This window comes from Pelodiscus sinensis, chromosome 11 (genome assembly GCF_049634645.1).
Source record: "Pelodiscus sinensis isolate JC-2024 chromosome 11, ASM4963464v1, whole genome shotgun sequence".
NCBI lineage: Eukaryota > Metazoa > Chordata > Testudines > Trionychidae > Pelodiscus > Pelodiscus sinensis.
In genome coordinates this window covers 14,523,949-14,548,209 of record NC_134721.1, presented here as the reverse complement: position 1 = coordinate 14,548,209, position 24,261 = coordinate 14,523,949, and the positions used below count along the sequence as shown (strand labels likewise).

The following is a 24,261-nucleotide window of genomic DNA, read 5'->3' as shown; positions in this document are numbered from 1 at the left end:
CTGTTCCCTTCAACCAAGTCTAATGAGAACATACTCTACCCTCACTCGCGAGACACTTTCATACTTCACAGCCGATGGTTTTCTCTGCTTTGAGACTTATTGTGTATACAAGAAAAAAATAATATTTGTGCTTCTTATGTACCTTCTACATCACAGGATTTCATTTAACTTTCTGACTATTCTATCCTACGAATCAGAACAATTTTGAATTACTTTCATCCATTCCAGGGCTTGACATATAGCACAAGAAATCCAAGGGCACTTTATGTAAAGCCATGCGTTACATAAATGTATAGAACGGGAAGACAAAGCCCACGAAAGCCAGAAAAATATCAGTGCTGATATTAATTTCAATGCCACTACTGTCACTTATCATTTGCAATTCACTGCAAAAAAACTTATTTGTTCTGCAAGTACAGTGCTATATTGATGCATCTTTGTAAACGACAGGTGTTAATATAATGGTTGCTTACATATTCAGTAATCAGGGCCATATAAAATATGATGATATATTGCATCTTTTCCTAAAAAAACCCCAAAACACCTACTCAGAATTTCAGTTCGTGAGATCTGTTTTCATAATATGCCTTCCAAATAAAATGAGATTCTTACTGTATAGTACATACCTGTCTTACATTTTAACTCAGTCGTCAACACTGAATTGAAATTAATCAACACCATTGACATTCTATTGTACATATGCATATATGTTTTTAAAAGAAAGTTTGAAAGTACTTCTCTACTATCTGAACACTTCACTTCCCCTCTTTCCCCATACTGTGTTTATGGGGAAAACAGAAAGCTGCTACCTTGAGCGAATGAACTATTGTGTCAACAAGTATTTTTTTACATTAAAAGACAGAATGCAAAATTCTGAAATATTCTGTTCCAGACTTTTTGGTCTTACTTTTGCCATTGGTATGCATAGAAAAACTGTAAAAAGGACTCAAATGTCTGCAAGCAGTTTCATGTGAGTCTTTGAAACAACACAGTCCAACCTATGTAACAAGATCCTTAATGTACATAAAAAACATTTTGGAAGAAAAGAAAACTAATTTGCTTAAGTGAATCAATTACATGCCCATAGAAAGAAGCCAAAGACAACTGCAAGCTCTAACCAGATTATATCCTGTCTCACTGGTTAGATTCAACAAAGAGCAGTGGAATAGAAAATCAAATGCATCTGGCAAAGTCACATTCACATGCAGCTATCGAGGAAAAACTGGTACTTACAGAACTGTAAAATAAAAATATCCCAGTTTCTCTTTACATGTTACAGCAAATCAAACAAAGATTTCAGCTCTCAGCAAGTCACTCCTTTCACTATGTTGATCAACCAGGCAGAACAGGCCCTTATGGATTGTCTATGCAGCTGGGAGATAATGGAACCATATTCTCAGCTGGGACTAGAGATGCTTAACTGCTATCCACTGAGCACTGCATGTCTCTTCACCAGCATTAATCAGGAAATACACTGCTTCGCTGCTGTATTCCCCCCAAAGGACCTACACAATTAGCACATGAATCAAAGATGCACACAGAGAGAGCTGCACATATCTTTAACTGGAGATCCGAATACAGATTCTGATTAGGAAATCAATTTTGTTCACTGATCAAGTGTGTCAATCCTTTAAAAAAAACATAACATACATGCAGTACTTGTTCACCGGTTTCAATGAGGTCTTTACATCTGCTATGTCCACATTAAAGATGATTACATAAATCCCTATAATTAAACTGGATGCTTTACATATACAGAATTATGCTGTTATAATCCACCAAGTCTGTGTCAGGTCTTCTCTGCAGCCCTGTTTAACTATTACATGCTGCCATACATGCTGTGGTATCATTTTCACCACTTCTCTGTACATTTATATCCTTTTCAGGTTTAATCTTTGGGGAACAGAGATTTGGTGGATTCTGACTCTAGTGGGGAAGAACCTTTTCACAGAAGATAACAGTCCTGCAGCAAGAAGCAGAAGCAAAACTAGCTTCTTTTAAAAATGAGAGCACTATTGTACTTATATTTTTCTTGTTAATACATTGTGAGTTTTTTATCCATGTTTTATTTAAGTTTCAAATCTACTAGTCAACAAGAAAGCAGTGTAGGAAAGGGGCAAAATAGAGTTTCCATATCTACCAAGGTAAGCCATTGTAGCCATTTAAAGGCTGTGCTCAAAGTTGGTGTAAAATCATCTCTTGGAAGATGTTTCCTCTAACATCACATATCAATACGTAAGGTATGACATTGTGAGCTTTTGGTTACTGAACACTAACTTTAAAAAAAGTATATCTTCTTCTGTTTGTAGATAAAAAGGGTTTAGGCAAGGTATAGTGATAGACACTATTATAAATTATTTGTACTACCACAATGCCTTAGAGACCTGCAGATGGACCAGGACCCCAGACTGGGTGGGGGAACCCCTGGCCCAGTGGCAGGTGCTGTAAAAATACAAGAACAAAAGATGGTCCCTTCTACCAAAGAATGTATAATCTAAGAATAAGACAGGGGACAAGGAATGGATACAGCTGGGGAGAGCAAGTAAACAGAAAATACTGGTCAGCATACACAGCATTTTACAGCAGTCAAGAACTGAACCCACTGCATGAAAGCTTCTTGACAGATTTCTCAGTACACCTCATTTGTTATCATGCTGCTATCCTGTGACACAGTCTCTTGAGAGGCTGAGTGTCGCTAACTTCAAGTTTTCCCAATGGGAACTGAAGGCTTTGAGTGCTTTATGAGATCAGTGTTTTGGACCTGTGAAAGAGTGCAACAGTCTAACAATAAGTCTTCTATGAGCCAAGATGAAGTAGACCCAAATGAACCCAAGTCAAGGTCTTCTGAAGCAGAGGCAAATGGCTTGACGCCCAGCTCCCATATAAGCTAAAAGTATCATATGTATACAAAATATGAGTACAATATGCCCCTACCAATATGAAAAGTAGACTATATAACTCAGTTTTATGAAAAAGCTTTCATTTGCAGGTCAAGTAGTGAATAATACTTCATTAATTTAATGAGAAACAATGACATTGATTCACTTTGCATGCAATAATCTGAATCCACACCTTTGGTGAAATTGTTTTGACCATATTCTGTTGATGTAATCTGTCATAGCTCCTCAGATTTCAATGGATTGGACTCAGTTCTGATTACAGAGACAGAGGGTCAGATCCAAAATTTCAGATATTGGGCTTGATGGGAATTTACTTGTTAATTGATTGATGCTTTATTTAAGTTTCAGCTAGTTTATAAGAAGGCTGTGTAGGAAAGGGGTAAGTCCCTTATTTTTGTTCTTGGCTTATGGGAACTTCAGCCAACGTGTTTCACAGAGCTTACGAGATGCAGACCATAAAAAAAAGTTAATTAAATTAGCAATTATGTATCTTAGTCATATCTGTAAGCAAAGCATGGGAGTAAATAGAAAGAGAAGCAAATTAATATATACAGATATCTTTATTCCGTAATAAAGTTGAAAATAAATGATTGCATTGATTTTAAGTTCTATTCAATTCTTGTTTGCTTGGTAGTTATTTAGATTCATTTTTGATTATTGTTTGGGTTGCATACACTTTGGTGCCCACTGATTTGCACTAGATTCAACATATAAGTGATAATACGAACCACAATTTTCTTAAACTCCATCAATCATTAGTGCAATCCCCTTGGAGACAAATTATTACAAAAATAAAACACAATCATACAAAGCCTTCAATGGTGTGCTGTCATAAATTATTTCTTTATTGAAAGTGGAATACCAACATCGATGACAAAATAAATAAACATAAAATCTGGACTCTTTCCATAATTGATTTATGGAACGGTTGAAAAAAGACAGACATCCTCCAACAGAAAGCTGTCAAAGCAAAGATGTGTACAGATATTGTGAAAGGTGATGGGTTGAAACAAATTAAAAATTAAAAAAAGAGCTATCTGAACTGGTAATGTTTTACATTTACTGCTTTGTAGGAAGTTAGAAAGTGATGGATTGATTAATGTTTATACAATGGTAATGCTTAGGAGCTCCAGTCAGAGACCAGAAAACCAGTTTGCTAGACACCATATACACAAATAACAAAACATTGGATCCTTTCCCCAGGAGTTTACCTATAAGGACTTACATGGATTGAGACCTTCCTATCTGAGTTAACACGTAGCACCACAGTTGTGCTCAGCAGAGGTCCTCAATCTGCTTAATAATGGGGAGGGAGAGTGGCATATAAAACCTTTTCCAAGCTTAAGTCTGTGCTCTGAAATAGCCCTATTCTGTTGATATTCAAGCCCTCCTATTTGTTCAGGCCCTGCAGAAGTTGAAGTTCTATCTGTACGGGGGAAAGTCATGTGCTTGTAATGGGGGTTGAGCTCTGCTGGCTGCCAGAAATTTAGCAGCTATTTAATTTATTTTTGTTCTTGTAATTTGTCGCTGAGACGGTGCATTTTCAACCTTGGATAGTCACCTCTTAGTGTGTGTCTAGACTACAGGTTTTTTTCCGAAAAAATTTCCCCTGCGTCTAGACTGCCACCGCATTCTTTCGAAAGAAAATTGAAAGACCACGGCAGTTTTTTCAATCACAGAAAACTCATTTTACAAGGAATAATGCCTTTTTCAAAAGTGTTCTTTCGAAAAAAGGTGTTATTGAATGAGAACTGTACTTTTTCGAAAGAAAGCATCCAGACTGCCTAGGTGCTCTCTTTCAAAAAAGCTATTTGCTTTTTTGAAAGTACTGGCTGAAGTCTAGACACTGTCTTTTGAATGAGGCTTTTTCAAAAGATTCTTTCGAAAAAGCCTCTTTCAAAAGAGGCTTGTAGTCTATATGTACCCTTAGGCTACGTCTACACTGGCATGATTTTCCGAAAATGCTTTTAACGGAAAAGTTTTCTGTTAAAAGCATTTTCGGAAAAGCACGTCTAGATTGGCAGGATGCTTTTCCGCAAAAGCACTTTTTGCGGAAAAGCGTCCGTGGCCAATCTAGATGCGCTTTTCTGCAAAAAAAGCCCCAATCGCCATTTTCACGATAGGGGCTTTTTTGCTGAAAACAGTACTGTGCTGTCTACACTGGCCCTTTTGCACAAAAGTCTTTCGGAAAAAGACTTTTGCCCGAATGGGAGCAGCATACTATTTCAAGTAGCCAGTGTAGACAGCTGGCAAATTTTTCCGGAAAAGCAGCTGATTTTCCAGAAAAACTTGCCAGTATAGACACAGTCTTACTATATAAGTAAGTCAGTTGTCTAGAATAGTGTTTCTCAACCAGTGGTATGAGAGCCCATAGAGGTACTCGAAAGAGGTGTGACGGATACATCAACACAGCTGAAATTTGGAGAAAACTAATTTTTTTAAAGTTTTACAGCATTTTATTATTTTTGTACTTTTTACACCCAAAAGTTCATGGCAACTAAAAACCAGTGACAGGACTCCTGTTTCTGATCCTCTTCCACTAACTTTTACTACATGGCCTTGCAAGCCTGATATTCCAAAAGTCAGACACAGTATTACACATCAAGGCTACGTCTACACTGGCCCCTTTTCCGGAAGGGGCATGTTAATTTCACGAGTCGTAATAGGGAAATCTGCGGAGGATTTAAATATCCCCCGCGGCATTTAAATAAAAATGTCCGCCGCTACACTGGCCCCGATCCTCCAGAATATGTGGAAGTAGGAATAAGATCCTCCGGAAAAGGGCACTTTTTCCGGAGGATCGGGGCCAGTGTAGACGCTCTTTTCCGGCTTTTCTAAAAGCCGGAAAAAAGCGGTGGACATTTTTATTTAAATGCCGCGGGGGATATTTAAATCCCCCGCAGATTTCCCTATTACGATCGCTGAAATTAACATGCCCCTTCCGGAAAAGGGGCCAATGTAGACGTAGCCCAAATGTGAGTTCTTAATTTTTCCCTGAACATGTCAGGTATGGACAGACAGCTTCATGACTTGCCATTTTCAAACATACAATTTTCCAATTACAATTGCAAGAAAAAATATTAGGCATCTTGGAATATGTCTAATTTTGTGAAAAAAAGTTTGTGGAATACAAAGCCATTAATCTCTCTGTCTCATATGTAAAATGTTTACAGCAATGATAATTACCTACTCCACAGAGATTTTTTGAGGCTTAATTAATATTTATAAAGCAGTTTGATATCCTTGGACAAAATGCACTACATATAAGTGCATATTATTATTTTTACTGCCAGTCTATGTAATTAGGAAACAAGATTCCACACTGAACATCTCCTTATGGTTGACTCATAATGTAACAGCATATTCCACTTATCTCAGACCAACTGCCCTCAGTGACTACATTGATAATACCTTTATTGTCAACAGAGAAGTGTTCAAAGCTAATCGTTTGCCTTACTAAGTGGCAGTGTATAGACAAAGTCTTGTGCTAATGTGAAGTCCACTGAAGTCAATAAGAGTATGCCTACACAGCAGGACTGAAGTTGAATTAGAGTATGCAATTTCAGCTATGTCAATTACGTAGCTTAATTCGAAATAGCTTAACTCAGCTTTTGGCGCTGTCTACACAGCAGGAAGTTAAAGGAAGAACACTCTTCCTTTGACTTTCCTTACTCTCCGTGAGTCAGAGTAAGAAGTCCTCTAGCTCGACATTATTTTGAAATAAAGGCTTGTAGTCTAAACATGCTCTTTGTTATTTCGGAATAACGTCAGTTACTCAGAAATAATGCTGCTGTGTAGGCGTACCCTAAGAGTCCTTCCACTGACCTCAAGGGTTTTCAAGCAGATCCTATATGCAAGGAAGCATTCATATTATTTGTGGAGGTATGGCAAATCCAAAACAAAAATGAGAAAATAACTCTGAGCTAACGCTCTCAAACCAGGAGTACTTCAAAACATTTTTCTATGCCTGCATTGTAGGCACAACAACATAAGGTTTTAAACATCTTATTTTGAATCAAACTCTCCATCCAGATAGGTAGGCAGCTATCACTACATTTGTTCTCCAACAGCATTGCCAACGCAGAGGAATGTACTGGGCCACTGTCACATAGCAGAATTCATTCCTCCAGATATACTTGATAAAACAAAGGTCAATTGGGTGATGTTTGGTAAGGACTAAAGATCTCTGACTGCTGAAAAATACCATGTACAACATTGACCTTTCTAATATTGGGAATTATGGATACACCTAGTGGTAATTAAATGTAACTAAGAAAAAATGTTAGGCTGGATAGACACACACATGTACTCAAACATTCCTGATACTGAGACTTATTACAGGATTACAGGTTGAACAACTCTAGTCTGACATTACATCTGTGGTCTAGCGTGATTTTAGTTAGCCAGATATCCACTTTTCATGGGTGTGGCCGAGTTTCCCGCAGTCCCATAGTGTTGGTTTTCAGTCACCAGCCCTGGATCTCAGGTTTTGGTGCTGTTATTTAACTCTGATTTATCCTTAAATGTCTTCTCAGAACCCAGTAAGCAGTGGAAGTGTTGTAATTCTGCTAGAAAATACTGACCTCCTGTGGTCCAGCAAATTCTCTGGTTTGGCACTGGTCAGGTCCCAAGGTTGCCAGACTACGTTCAACCTTTGTAATACTCTGTAAACACTCTGTAAATACTCTTCTGGAATCCTTCTGAGAATGCTTATAACTGCTTTGGACACAACTGTTCTTCGATTCCACTCCTGAGACTAAGTAAAGGATGAAGCTGTTTAACAGTACAGGCAGTCCCCGAGTTACGCGGATCCGACTTTCCGCAGTTACGAACGGGGATTTTCTCGCCCCGGAGGAATGGAGTGGTGGGACGCCTGCTCCCGCTGCCCGCCTCCTCCGGGGCGAGAAAAGCTGTTCCCCATCTCCCTAGTCTGCTGGGGGAGCCAGCAGACTAGGGAGACGGGGAGCAAAGCGGCGGAGGACCCGGGCCGGACCCGCGGCGCTGATCTGGAAGCGCCCCGAGTCCGGCCCGGGTACTCCGCGGCTTTGCTCAGCGTCTCAGTGGTCTGCAGAGCAGGGAGACGCTGAGCAAAGCCGTGGAGGAACCGGGCCAGACCGGGGCGCTGATCTGGAAGCGCCGCGGTCCGGCCCGGGTCCTCCGCCGCTTTGCTCCGCGTCTCCCTGGTCTGCTGGGGGGGGACGCAGCTAGTGCCCCCCCCAGCAGACCAGGGAGACGTGGAGCAAAGCCCGGGGCCTGTGGTAGAGCAGGTGGGGCGCTGCCGGTTGGTCCCGCAGCACCACTCCTTGGCGCTACTGGACCAACCCGGCAGCACCTCAGCTGCTCTGCCCCAGGTGTCCTGATTCAGCCGCTGCTGATCAGTTTCAGCAGCGGCTGAATCAGGACGCCTGGGGCAGAGCAGCTGGGGTGCTGCTGGGTTGCTCCAGTAGCGCAGAGGAGCAGCCGCGCTACTGGACCAACCCAGCAACACCCGAGCTTCTCTGCCCCAGGCGTCCCCAAGTCAGCCGCTGCTGAAACTGACCAGCGGCTGACTACAGGAAGCCCGAGGCAGAGTTGCTCTGCCCTGGGCTTCCTGGAATCAGCTGCTGATCAGTTTCAGCAGCAGCTCACTTGGGGGACGCCTGGGGTTCTTAAGTTGAATCTGTATGTAAGTCGGAAGTGGTGTCCAGATTCAGCCGCTGTTGAAACTGATCAGTTTCAGCAGCGGCTGAATCTGGATGCCAGTTCCGACTTACATACAGATTAAACTTAAGAACAAACCTACAGTCCCTATCTTGTACGTAACCCGGGGACTGCCTGTATATTTACAATCCCCTTCACCTGTTCCTAAGGATGCCAGGACAAATTGGTGGAGGTTCATTGACGTTCATGGAGCTATGCTAATTTTAATATAGCGGATTATTTGGCCCAATTTTTCCCCTGTTAAACAGAAGCAATTTTGTTGGCCAGCACTTACATTCACCCAGAATGAATTCTGCCAATTCTGTATGGAGGAAGCTGATATTTTGAAACAAAAATCCCAGCATTTACTGGACTTCAATCTTTTGACTGAATGAACAGTTCTAAAATTATCTGACCAAAGGCATAAACTCATCTCTTTCTTAAACATTCATTCCACCTTGCCAGTTTTTCCACTAAAAACAATAATAACAAATAACAACAAAGTGACTTTTCAACTAAGGAAAGACTCATAGCCACAAAGGTGGGAGGCACCGTGTTTCAGGATGTTAACTGATTAAGGAATCAAATGTGCTCCAACTGGATACTTCAGCCCCCCGAATAAATAAATGTGCTTTCTCATAGACTCATAGACTTTAAGGTCAGAAGGGACCATTATGATCAACTACTCTGACCCCCTGCACAGTGCAGGCTACAGAATCTCACCCACCCCCTCCTAGAATAATCCTCTCACCTATATCTCAGATATTGAAGCCTTCAAATAGTTTGAAGACTCCAAGATGCAGAGAATCCTCTAGCTGTGATCTGTACCCCATGCTACAGAGGAAGGTGAAAAACCTCCAGGGTCTCTGCCAATCTACCCTGGAGGAAAATTCCTTCCTGACCCCAAATATGGTGATCAGCTAAACCCTGAGCATATGGGCAAGACTCACCAACCAGGCACCCAGACAGTTCTCTATAGTAACTCCTATCATCCTTCCATTGACCTATTTACCATTGATAATGAATGGTCAATTAGTTACCAAGATCATGTTATCTCATCAAACCATCCCTTCATAAGCCCATCTAGTTTAATCTTGAAGCCAGATAGATCTTTTGCCCCCACTACTTCCCTTGGAAGGCCGTTCCAGAACCTCACTCCTCTAATGGTTAGAAACCTTTGTCTAATCTCAAGTCTAAACTTCCTACTAGCCAGCTTATATCCATTTGTTCTTGTGTCCACATTGGTATTAAGCTTAAATAATTCCTCTCCCTCCCCGGTATTTATAATATATAATATATTTAAAGAGAGCAATCATGTCCCCCCTCGGCCTTCTTTTGGTTAAGGTAAACAAGCCAAACTCCTTGAGTCTCCTTTCATAAAACAGGTTTTCCATTCCTCGAATCATCGTAGTGGCCCTTCTTTGTACCTGTTCCAGTTTGAATTCATCCTTCTTAAACATGGGAGACTAGAACTGCACACAGTATTCCAAATGGAGTCTCACCAATGCCTTGTATAACGGCACTAACACCTCCTTATCCCTACTGGAAATACCTCGCCTAATACATCGCAAGATCATATTAGCCTTTTTCATGGCCATGTCACATTAGCGGCTCATAGTAATCCTATAATCAACCAGGACTCTGAGGTCCTTCTCCTCTTCCGTTACTTCCAAATGATGTGTCCCCAGTTTATAACTAAAATTCTTTTTATTAATCCCTAAATGCATAACCTTACACTTCTCACTATTAAATTTCACCCTATTGCTATCACTCCAATTTACAAGGTCATCCAGATCTTCCTGTATGATATCCTGATCCTTTTCTGAATTGGCAATACCTCCCAACTTTGTGTCATCCTCAAATTTTATCAGGACACTTCCACTTTTGGTGCCAAGGTCAGCGATTAAAAGATTAAATAAAATTGGCCCCAAAACTGATCCCTGAGGAACTCCACTAGTAACCTTCCTCTAACCTGACAGTTTACCTTTCAGTATGACCCGCTGTAGTCTCCCCTTTAACCAGTTGCTTATCCACCTCTCAACTTTCATATTAATCCCTATCTTTTCCAATTTAACCAATAATTCCCCATGCGGTACTGTATCAAATGCCTTACTAAAGTTGAGGTAGATTAGATTCACTGCATTTCTTTTATCTAAAAAAATCTGTTACTTTCTCAAAGAAGGATATCAGGTTGGTTTGGCACGTCCTACCTTTTGTAAAACCATGTTGTAATTTGTCCCAATTGCCATTAGCCTCAATGTCTCTAACTACTTTCTCCTTCAAAATTTTTTCCAAGTTCTTGCATTCTACAGATGTCAAACTAACATGCCTATAGTTACCCGGGTCACTTTTTTTTCCCCTTTCTTAAAAATAGGAAGTATATTAGCAATTCTCCAGTCAAATGGTACAACCCCTGAGTTTAGAGATTTATTAAAAATTTTTGCTAATGAACTTGCAATTTCATGTACCAGTTCCTTTAATATTCTTGGATGAAGATTATCTGGCCCCCCCGATTTACTCCCATTAAGCTGTTCTAGTTTGGCTTTTACATCGGATATGGTAATATCTACCTCCATATCCTTAGTCCCATTTGTTATGTTACCATTATCCCTAAGCTCTTCATTAGCCTCATTAAAGACTGAAGCAAAGAATTTGTTTAGATATTGGGCCATTCCTAGATTATCCTTAGCCTCCACTCCATCCTTAGTAATTAGCGGTCTTACTTCTTCTTTTGTTGTTTTTTTTCCTATTTATATGGCTATAAAACCTTTTACTATTGGTTTTAATTCCCTTTGCAAGGTCCAACTCTACCTGACTTTTAGCCTCTCTCACTTTGTCCCTACATGCTCTAACCTCAATAAGGTAACTTTCTTTACTGATCCCTCCCATCTTCCACTCCTTATATGCTTTCTGCTTTTTCTTAATCACCTCTCTGAGATGCTTGCTCATCCAGCTTGATCTAACACACCTGCCTATAAATTTTTCCCTTTTCTTGGGATACAGGCTCCTGACAGCTTCTCAACTTTAACTTAAAATAATCCCAGGCCTCCTCCACCTCAAGATCCATAATTTATTTAGTCCAATCAACTTCCCTAACTAATTTCCTTAATTTATTAAAGGTAGTCCTTTTGAAATCAAAAACCCTAGTCTCAGATTTTGTTTTATCCTTCCAAAGAATTTGAACTGAATTAGCTCATGATCACTTGAGCCAAGGTTGTCCCCTACAACCATTTCATCTATGAGGTCCTTGCTACTCACCAAAACGAAATCTAAAATAAAACCCTTGTTGGTTCAGCAACTACTTGATGAAGGAATTCATCAGCTATCACATCTAGGAAAATCTGAGCCCTATTATTATTACAAGCACTTGTTCTCCAGTCTATATCTGGAAAGTTGAAATCTCCCATGATTACGCAGTTTCCATGAGTATTTACTTCATTTAAAACATTAAAGAGGTTTCTATCCATATCCAAATTGGATCCCGGTGGTCTATAACACACCCCAAGCACTGTCCCGGGGGAGGATCTGATAGTTTTCTTCCCCAATGTGATTTTTGCCCAAACAGACTCTGTCTTCTCCATTCCATCACTTTTTATTTCCTTACAATCTACCTCATCTTTGATATACAATGCGACTCTACCACCTTTACCCTTATTTCTGTCTTTCCTAAACAGCACATACCCTTCAATACCTGTACTCCAGTCATGCCTAGTATTCCACCATGTTTCTGTTATTCCTGTAATATCTGGTTTCACTTCTTGGACCAATAGCTCTAGTTCCTCCATTTTGTTACCTAGGCTTCTCGCATTGGTGTACAAACATCTTAATTTTTGCTGTTTGGCCTCATTCACATTCTTTACCCAATTTGGCATGGACGTTGTACCTCCAATATGACCTATTAGACTAGTATCCACCCTACCCTTCCTCATGTACATTCTCCTACCCCCCAGCTATATCCTTTCTTACTTCATTTTCCTCCCTCTCAGTGTTAAAATCCAGCGTAGAGATTACTTGGACACTTCCCAACCGTCTCCCCCAAATTACTAGTTTAAAGATCTTTTAATCAGTTGAGCCAGCCTCCATCCTAGAAGTCTATTTCCCTCCCTACTTAGGTGAAGTCCATCCCGAGAGACCAGTCCTCTGTCCATAAATGCCTCCCAGTGACCATACATCCCAAATCCCTCCTTATAGTACCACTGCCTAAGCCATCTATTGATCATCATAATCCTGTCACATCTTAGTTGCCCTTCTCTAGGAACAGGTAGAATCCCACTAGAGATCACCTGAGCCTCAATTTCCTTGAGTGTCCTCCCCAGCTTAGCATAGTCTCCCTTAATTCGTTCCATCGAGAATCTAGCCGTATCATTTGTTCCTACATGAAGGATGATCAATGGATCCTGCTCCCTTAATAATCCTCTTCAACCTCAGTTCCGCATCCCGTATCTTAGCACCTGGCAGACAGCACACCCTTCAATTCTCTGGATCAGCTCTGGTTACAGGCCTATCTATTCTTCTCAATAAGGAGTCCCCAGTCACGTAGACCTGCCTTTTCCTAGTGACAGTGCGATTCTCTGGTCTATCTCTTACTTCCCCTGGCTGCAAGTCCTTGCCATTCCAGTTTTCCCTTGTAATCCTCTTTAACCCATCCTAATGCTAATTATTGGTGTTGTCTCCTTTAACTCTTCCCCTTTATCTATGGGACTAGCCACTCTTCTCTTCTTCCTTACCCTTCCATCTTCACCCTACCTGCTATATTCCTTCTTCATTCTCCAGCTCCACATACCTGTTCTTGAGCTCTATTTTTCCTTCACTGACCCATCTTTTCCTCTGCCTGGTTCTCTTAGCCACATGCTTCCATTGTCCATTTTCTTCGCCCAGCAGTCCCCCCTCTAAGGCCCTTGATCCTGCTTCCATCTGCATATCTAAGCTTTCCCCTTCAGCCACGTCATGCCTTTGCTCCATCATGTGCTCAAACCCCCTTCTAAACTCGACCAGCGTTTCCACCTGCATCTCCAGTCCTCAGATCTTTTCTTCCATCAGGTCTATCAGGCGGCACTTCATGCAAACAAAACTCCTTTTAGGTACCCCCACCAGAATCATGTACATACCACAGCTACCACATCCAATCATCCTCCTTCTGTTCTCTACTACTTTGGCCATGGCCACTACTGCCTTTCTGTTTTATTTACTTTCTCACCAAAATCTTATTAGTCCGGTGAACACAAAAACAAACCAAAACACTCCCTCAACAGCAAAAACAAACCTCAAACAAGTCCCAATATCCAAACTCCCCTTACAAACTCCCACTCAAATTCCCCTGTTTACAGCTCTGTTTGCTGGCTCCTGTGCCGCTGCAGCTATCTATGTTTGAAGGATATTCTTGTGAACAAAGTGCCAGAGGCTATGCCCTCAGCCTCCTCCACCTCCCGTGATCCATGTGTCAGGGGTGTATCTTAAAACACAACCTTTTCTTAGAATGTTGGAGAAGACAAAAAGAAATTAGGGAAACAACAACAGCCACATTGATTCCGCAAGCTGCAACAGCAACAACAGTGGGGCAGGGGGAAAAGCATGTATGTCTGAAAGTGAGGACTATTCTTGTTTAACATTACTTGGTCCATCTCTCAGGGGAAGAATTGAAAAAAGTCCTCCCCAGGTAGATTTCGATTTTTGGAAGGATGCTCTTATAAGCAATAAGCAAATTGCCAGAAGACATAGCATTCACCTTCTTCCATCTCCTGAAGCCCCATGTGAATGTTAGGGATATCATATGAAAGAGTATCATCCAGGACGTCTGGGAGTGCCAAAGAAACTAATGAGAAAATAAAAAAAGGCACACCGACATTACAAGCTCCTCTAGAAAAAATTACAACCAGCCAATGTGTACTTGAGTTATGTCTTACATGATGCTGGGAGCATTTGACAGACCCAGTTTAATACTGCCCAGGATAAGAGCCTGACATGTTAAAAGAAATCAGGAAGTTATTTCCAGGTGCCTTCTTTCTTACAAGTGCTCATGCACTACAGTGATGACAGACAAAGAAAGATCCAGGTAGTTAGATTACACTCCTGCGGATATGTCTAAGAGGCAGCAAACATGATAAATCATTTAAAGCTGGTTGGGCATATTTACCCCTATGAACCTAGAACAATGGGATCTAGATCCTGACTATGGTCTCTTGTGCCTTACCACAAAACCAATATTAAAGAAAAACCACAGAGGTAAACTGCTTTCTTCCTATTGCTGTTAAATGTTCTGTGGATGATTTCCCTGAAAATTCATCTGCTGTCTCTGGAAGCTGTTGTGACTTTTAATCCATCTATAGAACATGGGACTTGCCAACCGCTTTACTTAAGATGAGTTTGGGTATGGATCCCTGCCACTCACACCTGACCCTTATTTGTTTTTACTCTCTATCAGCATAATTCAGAAGAATCACCTTTCTTCTCTTCCAGGTGATGACTGGAATTCTACTTGGCTCCCCTCATCAATGGCCAAAGATTTTTTAAAAAAATCAGGGGCATCTGAATTGCTACCATGACAACCCTCATCAAAGCTGAGAATGCCGTTAGTATAATGGAGTAGACTGCTGTGTAGACCATTGTCATTGATGCCTAGGGTTGCTAGGTGTCTGGTTTTCTACCGGACAGTCCGGTATTTGTTCTCTCTGCCTGGTAAAAAAATTCAGAAAATACCGGACATAGAAAAAGTCGGGCGTGGGCAGGGCCACTCCCAGCCACTCCCCCTGCCCGGCTTCTGCATGCAACCAGAGGCTCCCAGTGCCAATAGCGGCCCCGCCTCCCAGCTGGGCGCCTTTGGTAGCATGCGGAAGCCAGGTGGGGGGAGTGGCTGGGAATCCTTCTAGTGGCTTCTGCTAGCAACTAGAGGGAGTACCTGCCGGGGGCCCAGCCCATTGGACTCTGGCTGCGGCCAGTGGCTGCCCCAACCCCGTGACGTCACTGGGCCCCACCTCTACTGCAAGACATGTACCCGCCGCTTTGGTCCAAGCAACGGGAGCACTCTGGCTTGACTGGGCTCGGAACCCACCCCGCACACAGACCCGGCAGCCACGCCTGAAGCACCATGCAAGGACAGAGACAGCATGTGCGGGCGCCTGGTCCACGCCCTGGGCAAGCAGCTCCAGCAAGCCCTCCCCCCACAGCTCGCCCTTCGAAGACCCCACAACTACCCTTGTGAGCCCCCGACCCCCCTCACATGCCTCCTCACAACCTCCCCCTGTGAGCCCGCCTCAATCCTCCACTGCATCTCAGGGTGCTTTGGCAGGCACACCAATATCCTGCAAAGTCGAGCAGTGATGTGTCCCTGGTCTCTATTTGCCAGATGCTGGGAATGGGCAAGAGGGGGTGCATCACGTGAGGTTTTTGCACCCTCTGTCTGGTAAAAAAAAATTCAGAAAATACCGGACATATGTAACGTCCGGTATTTTCTGTTTTTTTGGCCAGGCACTGGATGGAAGCCTTGTGGCACCTCCTGTGGTTGTGTGCTGAAGCTGGACGGTGCAGGGTATTTTTTTGTATGTCTGACACACGTGTTTGTTTGTTTTTTGCTCGAGAAAAATTTTTAGCCTGCGTATTCGGTATTTTTGGGAGAGCATCTGGCAACCCTATTGATATTGCCATGTAACGCTCACTTCCAATGTTGCATTGCCAAGACATTCAACAAGATGGAAGAACTGTTCTTCTCCATTATCAAATGAAAATAGTCCATCGCCCCTTCAGAAGAAGAAAATAAGTCAAGAAAGGTGTTTCATTTACTTTCCAGGTTCTTGATGTCTTCAGTACTTTGCAATATTATACAGCTTTGTGCAAAGGGTATTATGGGATCTGGAGGGAGATCAATAGCTTATCACTGCTTCTATTTGATTTATATTCCCCTGTGAAGGTATCTTCTCAGCATCAGATTGTTTGCTATTTTTGAGCAAAACACCCTTTTCCCCCCATCTTGAGTTCCAGAGTCCTGCAGAAGATGGCCTTCCAAATAAAATAAAGATAATGCCCCCATTTTAATTCATTCTCACACTTGATGCCTTTGGGAAAGGCCAGAATTATCACAGAGTATAACCCATAATGCCTACAATTAAAAGACTTTAAAATATTAAAAGCAAGATATGCACTTGTTTACAAGAATTTGCATTTATGCAGGGAAAATATTTTCAATCCATAAAAAACAGCTTATAATGCTCAAGGGTAATCAATTTTTATGTTCATACAATTAAAACTGTACAGCTCAACATGCCCAGACACTGTATTCTGCAATGTTTTCCTGTGAAATTGATTGACTTGATATAAAATATAAATAAACTGTAACTAGCCTATCACTCTTATATTCATTAATTACTGTCAGAACCCAAAGGCTTTTTAGGCATCCCTCAAAAGAAGGTGGAATAGTCTCTTCCCTGGTTGCAAACTATATACTATATGACATATGGGGGGACTAACACTATAGTGGGAATGAAGATACCATAACTCCATTGAGATAACATGCTTATTCTGCACAGGTTACACCTGGTTGGAGATATTAAAAAGGAGGTTTTCTGCTGCCATGTTTTAAACATTGTTAGTAAATTATCTTGTATATACCAATCTAGATGGATAGAAAGCTGTTTTGCATAAAAGGTCACTTCTTGGACCTTAGGATATGAAATGCTGGAGATAACTCACAGGCTTACCATAGCAACTTGGGCGGGGAGTGGTAAGGATCTAGGAAGTCTCTGAATGGCTAAAACTTCTATCTTCCGAGACATCTAGATTCTAATGTGGCCAGGACCATTATACTATTTTGAGCACTGCCAAGGAGTTAAAAGATGGTAACATACCCAAGAACCAGGCTTGTTTTTTTGGAGGGGAAGAAGGGGGAGGGAGGAGGTAGGTAAAAAGAATCTAATTCTCTAATTATTTTATTCTTGTTAGCATAAATCATGCCCTCTCTTCAACATGGGTAAAGTAGAAGGTACTGGCTTGCCCTTACCAGAAAGAATTTTACACAAAGAAACCGCTCATGTTATATTCCACCTTCTCAGCTACAGGAATCAAGGTGGATGAGTCCTAGCCCAACAAGGAGAAGAATCACAACCACAATTTCCAGCAGGTCTATAGCCCAGAAGCAAATAAAAAAAAAATAAAAAAGAGAAAGATCAAGATCAGGGATTACGTCTTGGAGGAGAGTAGTCCCATAGAATCATAGAACACTAGAACTGGAAGGGACCTCGAGAGGTCATCAAGTCCAGTCCTCTGCCATTATGGCAGGACCCAATACTTTAGACCATTCCTGATAGATGTCTATCTAACCTGCTCTTAAATATCTCCAGAGATGAAGATTCCACAACCTCTTTGGGGGTATGTCTACACTACCACCCTAGTTCGAACTAGGGTGGTTAATGTAGTCAATCGAAGTTGCAAATGAAGCCCGGGATTTAAATATCTTTGTCTTTGTGGTGCACAAAACTCCAACGCCCCCATTTGCCAGGCATATCAGGCACCAGACATCATGAAAACTCACTTGCTACATCCCTCAGTGAAAGAAGAACGCCATCCAAAGATAGAGGAAAGTTTCAGAACCCCAATCCTGCATTAGCAGAGAGTGTGGTGTCATGGAAAGGAGAAGACTGAGAGGGGACATGACAGCAGTTTTTAGGTATCTAAAAGGGTGTCACAAGGAGGAGAAAAATTGGTCTCCTTAGCCTCTAAGGATAGGACAAGAAGCAATGGGCTTAAAATGCAGCGAGGGAGGTTTAGGTTGGATATTAGGAAATACTTCCTAACTGTCAGGGTGGTCAAACACTGGAATAAATTACCTAGGGTATGTCTACACTACCACCCTAGTTCGAACTAGGGTGGTTAATGTAGTCAATCGAAGTTGCAAATGAAGCCCAGGATTTAAATATCCCGGGCTTCATTTGCATCTTGCCGGGTGCCACCATTTTTAAATCCCCGGTAGTTCAGACTCCGTGCCCGCGGCTACATGAGGCATGGAGTAGGTAGTTTGAATTAGGCTTTCTAATTCGAACTACCATTACACCTCGTTCCAGAAAGCCTAATTCGAACTACCTACTCCGTGCTGCGTGTAGCTGCGGGCACGGAGTCCGAACTACCGGGGATTTAAAAATGGAGGCATCAGGCAAGATGCAAATGAAGCTCGGGATATTTAAATCCCGGGCTTCATTTGCAACTTCGATTGACTACATTAACCACCCTAGTTCAAACTAGGGTGGTAGTGTAGACATACCCTAGGTAACTTATTCCAGTGTTTGACCACCCTGACAGTTAGGAAGTATTTCCTAATATCCAACCTAAACCTCCCTCGCTCCAGTTTAAGCCCATTGCTTCTTGTCCTATCCTCAGATGCTAGGGAGACCAATTTTTCTCCTCTTTGTGACACCCTTTTAGATACCTAAAAACTGCTGTCATGTCCCCTCTCAGTCTTCTTCTTTCCATGACACCACACTCTCTGCTAATGCAGGATTGGGGTTCTGAAACTTTCCTCTATCTTTGGATGGCGTTCTTCTTTCACTGAGGGATGTAGCAAGTGAGTTTTCATGGTGTCTGGTGCCTGATATGCCTGGCAAATGGGGGCGTTGGAGTTTTGTGCACCACAAAGACAAACGGATTTGATTATAGTGAGTTGAAGATCACCACTTCACTACTGCATTTGTCTATTCAAGTCCTGAAATATTCTGCAAAGGAAAATGAGGATAATGTGGAGGTACAAAAGGAACAACTGGAACTGTCTCTTTATGTTGAATAAGATTAGGAAAAGAAAGGGGGGGGGCATGGAGGCCCTTGATCACACTAACAACTTTGATCACAAGCATTTCCTGCTGCTATACATCACCTAACAGATAGTTCTTCCAGTCTGGATTAGTGGAGCTGAGGGTGCTGAAAAAGTATCATTAAACTTTGTGCAATGTTAGATTCCAGGTTTTTGTTGTTGCTGTGCGTCATTGTAACATTACTCATCAGGAACAATATACATATAGGAAACCATTCAAAGAAAGCACTATGCTTATTTATGGTCTTTTATGATCCTGCTGAGTTGCCTACAGTAAATATGAGAGGTCAAGAATGGCATTAATTACTGAACTTCGGGAAATGCTTCCACTAAACATGATAACTACCTACTGAAAGAGTATTTTGCATAAGTGGAAAATCATACTGGAGAAGTCGCAAAATGGATCTTAGGTAGGCAATAAAATAGGAAAAAGTCATTCTAGACTAGAAAATGAGGCCTGTGGAGGGAGATATTTTTGCTCTCGCATCTCTGATGACTTCCTAAATGAATCACAATTATCAAATAATAAAATAAAATTAAAATCTCTATTTCAAATGTACAGTTTCCAGACTATCAGCAAACCTTGATCAGCCAATGTAGGGAAAGTGTTTCATCATTTTCTCAATAAATATATACAAATCAGGAAACAATAACATTTCATTGCATAACTAACAACAACAATTGTTTGTGAAACCAAAACAAGGCTGTTTGCCAAATGAAAGCTAATGCAAGTGAGCAAATCTCTATAGGGCAATGATAAGCTGAATGATTCGGCCTCTTTTGTATTATTTATTATGCCTTTTTATATTTGAATTCTAAACTATCCATTACCAGAAATGGTGCCTATACTCCATTTAAATAATATTATGGTAGTCAGTTGTTTCTCTCATTTCTAAAAGCCACTTCAGCAGAGGCTGATGTTAATGCACTAATACCAAAGTTAGGATTTGTGCTAGCTTTCCTATTGTGTCATTTTGTATGGTATGGAATTTCTTCACTTACTTTCACCAATGAACAAGAATTTATAATTGTTAATTGTTAAGCCTATGCATTGTAGACAATTACTGGTTTCTGTATTTGAAGAGTAAGTGATTGTAAAATGTGCCGTGGCTAATGCCCAGAAAGTCAACTTGGTATCAGGGATAATTATAGACAGTTTAATTGCTTTTGGAGTTCTAATTGGCAAAGCACACTGAGAATGAGAGGCAGAATGAAACTGAAAGGGTCAGCTAGGCCATGTCAGAGTCTAGATTTGCTAGTCATAAATTGATCTTCTGTACTATGAGTACAGCCTTCAAGGACCAAGCATTGCTAGGCCAAAGGAGACAAAAATATTTTTTTGGATAAAACTATTACTGCCCGGTGTAGGTATTTAGCTTTTGCTTTTCAGAAATACTTTTGCTTGCCTGCCAAAAGGCTCTTTTAAATAATATGTTTATTTCCATCAGATACATTATGCAGAGACAAACTCAGACCAACTCCTGCAAGCCTAGCTTTCTTTTTTTAGGGAGTTTCTTTTGCCGCAGTCTGGAAAGATGCTCAAACCATCAGTTTGAGCCTCAGCTGTGATAAGACGCAGAAGAGCCAAAATCAGCAGTCTTTAGGCTTGTTAAATTTCCACTGACTAGAAATAGCAGTTTTGACTGACTAAGGATTATAGGATTTGGCCAACAAAGCAAGTCCAGCCACCAGATGGGGTGAAGTCATCTTCACTACTTGTTTAAGTTTGATCCAGCATTTGCAACGACTCAGTAAACCCCACTTAACAGATATTATTAGTGACATTTAATGCTCATTAAATGTGTCAGATTGACAGATATGAAAACTTAAATCCTCTATTTACCCCCAGAGCAGGAGGCAACTGTTCAAGCTTCCTTCATTCTATCCTGTAAATCTGCCTTAATCCTGCCTGCTGAGTTCTCCTCCTGTGTCTATAGGGTTGTTCTGATTTTTAATGCACAAAATATTGTGACCGTTTTCCTCTCTGCAATTCCTCATTTTGCCTCCTTATTCTGTAACTTCCATGTACCACACTGACTGGATGACTGTCACCTACCATGTAACCATTATACATTTGATATAGTCTCTTCTGTTGTAATTTACCACATTGCGATAAGCATGCGTAGGAGCCATGAATCCTGACAGATTTTTTAAGAGGGGTATTGATGATTAAAGCAGTGGAGATATAGAATCACAAGTGTAGAACTAGAATGGACCTCAGTAAGTCATCTAGTCCAGTCCCCTGCATATAGGGCGTGTCTACAAGCACAGAACATTTATCAACATCTGTCTTTTGTTGCCCAGTCACCCAGTTTTTTTGTGTGCATTCCAGCATAGAATCCCTCATCCTGTAAATATCACCTACAGCAGCGATTAAATGCATTGCTCTTGATTCCCTTTGCTTATCATGCCTTTTCAACACTGAGGGTACGTCTAGACTACAGGGTTTTGTCGACAGAAGTTTTGTCGACAGATACTGTCGACAAAACTTCTGTCGACATAGAGCGTCTAGACTACATTCAGTTCTGTCGACAAAGCAAGCTGCTTTGTCGACAAAACCCTGTAGTCTAGACACAATCCTACATGCAATAACACCTTCTGTTGACAGAACTCTGTCGACAAAAGGCATTATGCCTCGTAAAATGGGCTGTGTCTAGACTACAGGGTTTTGTCGACAAAAGTGGACTTTTGTCGACAAAACTATACCTGCGTCCACACTGCCTTTGAGTTATGTCGACATAACACCGACAAAACTCAGCAGTTTTGTCGACGTATGTAAACCTCATTCTACGAGGAATAACGCCTTTTGTCGACAGAGTTCTGTCGATAGAAGGCATTATTGCATCTACCCTGTCCTTTGCGTCTACACTGTTATGTCGACAAAGCGGCTTGCTTTGTCGACAGAACTGGATGTAGTCTAGATGCTCTATGTCGACATAAGTTTTGTCGACAGATTCTGTCAACAAAACTTATGTCAACAAAACCCTGTAGTCTAGACATGCCCATGAGGTTTACCAGTGTCGACAAAACTGCTGAGTTCTGTCAACGTTATGTCGACAGAACTCAGCGGTAGTGTAGATGCAGGTATAGTTTTGTCGACAAAAGTCCACTTTTGTCAACAAAACTCTGTAGTCTAGACACACCCAAAGAGATCCAATATTGGGGGCAAATTAAATTGTTGATAAAAGTAATATAAACCACCTGCTCAAGAAAATGCCCTGTTACAGCCTGAGACCAAATCAATACAAACATTCCCCCAGAGCCCTGACCAGGAACATTATATCTTCTACCCAAGATCCATAAATCTGGAAACCCCAAATGTCCCATCATCTCAGGCATTAGCACCCTTACAGCAGGATTATCCAGCTATGTTGACTTTCTCCTCAGATCATATGCTCCTCAGACCCTATGTTGAGTTTCTCCTTAAACCCTAGCTACCTTCGAGATACCACTGACTTCCTGACGAAACTACAGAGCATCAGTAATCTTCCTAAAAACACCATCCTGGCCAACATGATTGTATAAGTTCTTTATACCAACATTCCACATGATGATGGATTACTAGCTACCACAAACACTATCCCTGATGATGCCACTGCACACCTGGTGGTTGAGCTATGTGACTTTGTCCTCAACCACAACTATTTCCAATTTGGGGACAATTTATACCTTCAAGTCAGCGGCATTGCTATGGGCTCCTGCACGGCTTCACAATATACCAACATTTTTATGGCTGACCTCAAACAATTTTTTCTCAGCTCTTGTACCCTAGCATCCTTCCTCTACTTATACTACAATGCTGACAACTTCATCATATGGACCCATGGGAAGGAGATCTTGAAGAATTGCACAGGAATTTCAACAATTTCCACACTATTATCAACCTCAGTCTGGACCAGTCCACACAGGAGATCTGATTCCTTGACACTACAGTACAAATAATTGATGGTCACATAAACATCACCCTATCCCAGAAACGTACTGACCCCTATTCTTACCTAGCTTCCATCCAAGACCTATCGCACAATTGATTGTGTACAGCCAAGCCCTAAGATACAACCTGATCTGCTCCAATCTCACAGACAGAGAAAAACACCTACAAGATCTTTATCAGGCATTCTAAACCTAAATACCTACCTGGAGAAGTGAAGAAACATTTTGACAGAGCCAGACACGTACCCAGGCCCAACAAGAAAAATAACAGAATACCACTAGTCATCATATACAGTTGAAATAACAAGCCCTTTATTTCAAAATAACAGGCTTGGTAGTGTGGGCGCTCGCCTTGTTATTTCAAAATAAATATCTAGTGCAGATATGCCCTAAGGTGCCAGTGGAGTACCTCGCACGTGCCCTTACTTTAAATGTGTATCACTTCTCATTATGCCAGGGGCTGTTTAACCCCCCCTACATTCCAGGCCCTGCCACCATTCCACCTATTCTCTAAAACACTAACCCAGCCTCTTCCTTGCTTCCTCCCTCCAAGTGTACCTCATCCCTTCTTTTCCCCCTCCCTCTTAGCATTTCTAGATCATTTAATTAAGTGATCCTCATCAGTATTGCTCAAACAGGAGTACACGGAGGTTTTCTGGGGGGTAATCAGCTTAGCTGGATATTTGTCTATTGTTATATCAGGCTACATGAAAAGCCCAGTGAAGTCAGTACAATCTAAAATTTCATATAATAACTTTTTTATATTACTCTATATACCATACACTGAAATGTAAGTACAGTATTTATATTCCAGTTGCCTTATTTTAAAATGATACGGTTAAAAATGAGAAAGCCAGCAATTTTTCAGTAATAGCATTCTGTGAGGGTTTTGTATTTTTATGTCTGATTTTGCAAGCAAGTAGTTTTTAAGTGAGATGAAACTTGGGATACATGAGACAA

At 41.3% G+C, this 24,261-nt stretch overlaps 1 protein-coding gene across 9 annotated transcripts in view; it reads right to left on the bottom strand.

The window, feature by feature from the left end:
* Positions 1–24,261, bottom strand: part of LOC102454172 (contactin-4) — a 731,510-nt gene that overhangs the window by 402,779 nt on the left and 304,470 nt on the right. The window contains exon 1 of one of the 9 annotated variants that reach the window (XM_075938677.1): positions 1,234–1,336. The exons of the other annotated variants lie outside the window; for them this stretch is intronic. The gene's annotated coding sequence lies outside the window, so the exon portion shown is untranslated. Of the gene's footprint in view, positions 1–1,233; positions 1,337–24,261 lie in introns of those variants that run through there. 9 annotated transcript variants of the gene reach the window in all.